Source organism: Procambarus clarkii, chromosome 16, assembly GCF_040958095.1.
Source record: "Procambarus clarkii isolate CNS0578487 chromosome 16, FALCON_Pclarkii_2.0, whole genome shotgun sequence".
Classification (NCBI taxonomy): Eukaryota; Metazoa; Arthropoda; class Malacostraca; order Decapoda; family Cambaridae; genus Procambarus; species Procambarus clarkii.
The window spans coordinates 37,408,906-37,414,228 of NC_091165.1; positions in this window are offsets into that span (position 1 = coordinate 37,408,906).

The following is a 5,323-nucleotide window of genomic DNA, read 5'->3' on the forward strand; positions in this document are numbered from 1 at the left end:
GCCCTAGAGTGTAACTAGTACTGATGACGTGTCTGATTACAGAGTCGACCTGGCACTGCTGTATTGGACGTTGGATCAGTCTAACCAAGGCAGCCATAGTCTCTCCACGTGTTTGCTGCAGAAGCTGTGAGTTGCTCCCAGACGAACACTGCTGAGAGTGTTAGCCTGCCTGTGACGTGGCAGTACCAGGAATCGTCGTACCCGGGGGTTGACTGGTGGAAGAGACTAGCCACTGTGGTGCTATAGAGAAGAGAGTGATCAGCGGAATCACACGAGGCTCCTGCCTAGGGCTTGCAACCCTAGTATCGGTCGTGGAGTGGCTTACGCAGCGGAGCTGATTGGAACCTGCCAGCTACAGGCTGGATTTGTGGTTGAAGGCCTCCACGATGGTGCACCCAGTGGGACTGTGATTTGGCTGGCCTGTGGCCAGGGTAGATTCGCCTAGAGAATCTAAGGATTCATCGTGAGGCCACGAGAAGAGAACCAGGGCTACTCATCTTGAGCACTGTGGAACATTCCGCGTCTGCAGAGGAAGACGATTCTGCACATTGAATATTTATACCCCCCGTGTGACATTATATATATTTATTTATTGGTGGTGGTAATTATATATTTAAATTAGTGCATTTTTATCCCTTCCCCTTTAATTTACTTGCGTTGCGGAACACACCCCTTGAAAGCCACTACAGTACTAACTTGGGGCCGGATACCCAAACTCTAATAACATCAGAGAAGAACCCCAGTTGAGATCCAATAGGGCCGTAACATAATTGGCATCCCCAGCGGGACCCCTTGTCAAGTATGTTTGGCAGGGGTGGTGAAGTGGCGCAATCCCTGTAAATAATTCCTCGTGTGTGACTATTAGGACGTTATACGTCCTGTGCGGTGCTCAGAGTGATTCAGTGCAATATTGTAGAGTGCGGTGCTCGCTGTGATTAAGTGCAATATTGTGTAGTGCGGTGCCCGGTGTAATTACGTGCAACAGTTGCAAGTGAAGTGCTCGGTGCGTTAAGTGCTAAAGTGAAGCGGTGTGTTAAGTGCTAGTGTTCCATCTAGGTGACAATGGCAGAAAAAGCGACCATCGACGATCTGGACGACGTTCAGGCCTTTCTGAACAAGGAGGACTGTCTTGCCAGATTGAAATATCTGGGGAAACAGGAACTTGTATTAGTGAGTGCCTATCTGGAGATCAAGATACGTGCCAGTGATTCCCGTGTGGAGATCTTGTCCAAGGTTCACCGGCATTTGAAGGCCGAGGAGAAACAGGAGAGTGAGGCACAAAGCACAAAAGAAAGTGAAGAAGTAGCTTCCACTGAAAAGGAAGATAAAGGCAGTGACATTGAAAGCGATGCAGGTGAGCTGAATATAAGCTTGCTAACAGTCAAATTACGTGCATTAGAAATAAATCGTGAGATAGAATGGAAGAAATTTGAATTAGAACGAGAATTAAAAGATAAAGAAATAGAGATGAGGCGTTTAGAATTAGAAAGAGAAAGAGAAGAGCGAGAAAGAGAAGAGAAACGAGAGAGAGAAGAACGAGAAAGAGAAAGAGAAGAATGAGACAGGCAAGAACGACGAGACAGAGGAAAAAGAGAGACAACATGAGCTAGAAGTATTGCGATTAGGTGGTCGGAGGCAAACAACGGACACAAGTATTTTCAATCCGGTAAGGAACATCAAAATGGTCCCGAAGTTCAACGAGAAGGAAGTTTCGAAGTTTTTCGCGGCTTTCGAGAAAGTCGCAGCCTCTTTGGAGTGGCCAAAGGAGAATTGGGCCATCATGATACAGTCCGTCTTGACTGGGAAGGCCCAAATCGCTTACTCCACGTTGTCCCTTGATGACTCCGGCGACTTTGACAAGGTGAAGAAGGTAGTGCTCATGGCGTACCAATTGGTACCTGAGGCTTACAGGCAGAAGTTCAGAAACCTGAAAAAGACCTCGGAGCACACTTTCACCGAATTCGCGACCATCAAGGAGCGGCTTTTCCAAGAATGGTGTGCCTCTCGGAAGGTGGAGACCAAAGAAGACCTCGAGCAGCTCATACTGTTAGAGGACTTCAAAGACTGTCTGTCTGGAGACCTGAAGACGTACTTAGAAGAGCAGCAGGTGGAGACCTTGAGTGCAGTAGCCACCATGGCTGAGGAGTACATCTTCACACACAGGTCTTCCACTAGGTATGTTCCGAGGAATTACCCACGTCTGTTTGGCAAGCCTCGTCAGGAAGAGGAGAGACCCGTCCCACAAAGCGCTGTGAAGACTCCCCCAAGTAGCCCTCGAAGGACCAGTCCTAACAGCCCTTAACTTAATCTGTGTAAACACTCTATGCAAATAAAGGGACCCAGTTTTGGAACTCATTGACAACTTGATTGGTAATTTAAACAAGATTAACAGATACCATACAGTAGATTGATAGCACATATAAGAAGACAGCAATGATCACAATGATAAAGATGTTCAGATTGGGTACATAAAGATTGGGAGATTGGGTAGCAATAGATACAGTGCAATTTTAAAGCAAAAGGTAAAGAACTATGAAGATGAAATTAGGTACTTTTTAGTATTTTTTTGAATGACGCAAAAGTTGGACAGCTTTTCAATTCAATAGGGAGTGAGTTCCATAGACTGGGTCCCTTTATTTGCATAGAGTGTTTACACAGATTAAGTTTGACTCTGGGGATATCAAAGAATAAAAATGATGTAATCAGTAATAAAAATGATGGCAAGTTTCTTGGCCTATTCCTAGACAAGAGACTCAACTTCAGCACCCACATTCAACACATAACTAAGAAAGTCTCTAAGACAGTTGGTATACTCTCCAAAATCAGATATTATGTTCCTAACTCTGCTCTCCTCTCACTATATTATGCACTAATCTACCCCTATCTTAATTATGGTATCTGTGCATGGGGGTCTACCACTGCAAACCACCTTAAGCCCATCATCACACAGCAAAAATCTGCTATCAGAATAATAACTAACTCTGCTTTCAGACAACACTCAGCTCCCTTGTTTAAATCTCTAAACTTGCTAAATATTAACTCCCTCCACACATTCTCTTGTGTCAACTACATTTACAAAACCCTGTTCTTAAATGCAAACCATGCTCTGAAACTCTCCCTGGACAGATGTAATAGGACCCATTATCACCACACCAGAAATAAATATCTCTTTGATATCCCCAGGGTCAAACTTAATCTGTGTAAACACTCTATGCAAATTAAGGGACCTAGTCTATGGAACTCACTCCCTAGTGAATTGAAAAACTGTAAAACTTTTGCCTTATTTAAAAGCAAAACCAAAAAGTACCTAACTTCATCTATTTAGTTTCCTACACTGAGCTTTAAATTTGCTCTGTACCTAGTGGTACCCAATCTCCTAATTTTTATGTAATATCAAACAACCTTATCATTGTGTTCATTGCTGTCTTCTTTTATGTGCTAGCCATATGCTGTATTGTGACTACCAATTTTTGTCAACTACCATTCAAGCTGTCATTGCAATCAATCTTATATTGTTTCTGCTGTATTGTGCCTACCAATTTGTTGTCAACTACCATTTTAAGCTGTCATTGCAATCAATCATAGCTACCTATGTGCTTTAATATACTGTACCTATAATTTTCTCTCATCTTTTTTTTTTCATTCCATGTAATCTGTTATCATTTTTTTGTCTATAAATTTTGCAAGTATTTACCTCCTTAAAATTTTCTTAGATTAAGGACCTGCCCGAAACGCTGCGCGTGCTAGTGGCTTTACAAGACTGTAATTACCATAATTGTATCCTCACATTCCTTATGTACATTCTTGTATATGCATAAATAAATAAATAAATAAATAAATAAATAAATAAGAGATATTTATTTCTGGTGTGGTGATAATGGGTCCTATTACATCTGTCCAGGGAGAGTTTCAGAGCAGGATTTGCATTTAAGAACAGGGTTTTGTAAATGTAGTTGACACAAGAGAATTTGTGGAGTGAGATTATGTTTAGCATGTTTAGGGAGTTAAACAAGGGGGCTGAGTGTTGTACGAAAGCAGAATTTGTTATTATTCTGATAGCAGATTTTTGCTGGGTGATGATGGACTTGAGGTGGTTTGCAGTGGTTGAACCCCATGCACAGATACCATAATTAAGATAGGGATAGATTAGTGTATAATATAGAGAGAGATGAGAGCAGAGTTAGGTAATAATAATAATAATAATAAAATAATAATAATAGGTACATAATATCTGATTTTGGAGAGTATACCAACTGTTTTAGAGACTTTCTTAATTATGTGTTGTATGTGGGTACTGAAGTTGAGTCTCTTGTCAAGGAATAGTCCGAGAAACTTTCTGTGGTTTCTGTGGTTCTCAACCTGCCAAAGGTTATTGGGGAATACAAACCTGGGTATGCATATGGAAATGTCAAGACCCACAAGCCTGGAAACCCACTTAGGCCAATCATCAGCCAGATACCCACACCCACGTACAGACTGGCTAAGCGACTCACCGGCTTGCTGACTCCTTATGTATGTTGTGCTTTCAGCCTGAAGTCTCCAAAGGAATTTGTCGACTTACTGCGGGGAACATGGGCCACATGGATAAGAGCCTCGTTGGAAATAGAATCACTGTTTACCAACGTACCTGTGGATGAAACAATCGGGATGATAGCGGACAGAGTGTATCATGATCCGGCCTGTACTCCTCTTCACATACCAGAAAACATTCTAAGGAAACTACTCCAAGCTTGTACTAAAGAGGCACCCTTCTTGAGCCTTGATGGGCACATGTATAAGCAAGTTGATGGGGTCGCCATGGGTTCTCCCCTAGGCGTCCTGTTTGCAAACTTCTACATGGGTACCATCGAACAGAAGGTCTTAGTTGACATGAACTTGAAACCTGCCATATACTGCAGGTATGTTGACGACATTTTTACACAGGTACCTGATGTTAGACGTCTGCAGGAGCTGAAGGAGGCATTCAAGCGGAATTCTGTGTTGAGTTTCACTTAAGAGGTGGAGAAGGATGGGAAGCTGCCCTTTCTAGATGTAACGGTTATGGAAAGGAGCAGAGGTTTCCACAATGCAGTCTACACTAAGGAAACAAACATAGGAATGTGCCTCAATGTCAACAGTGACTGCCCGGACAGGTACAAGAGGAGTGTTGTCAATGCTTACGTCGACCGTGCTCTCAGCCACAGCTCAGGATGGAAGCAAGTCGATGAAGAACTATGTAGGGTAAGGCAGGTCCTAGTCAACACCGGCATCTCCAATGGTTTCGTTGAAGACATCATAAAAAGGAAGGTGAAACGCCATGCAACCTCTGAAGAGTCAACTAACA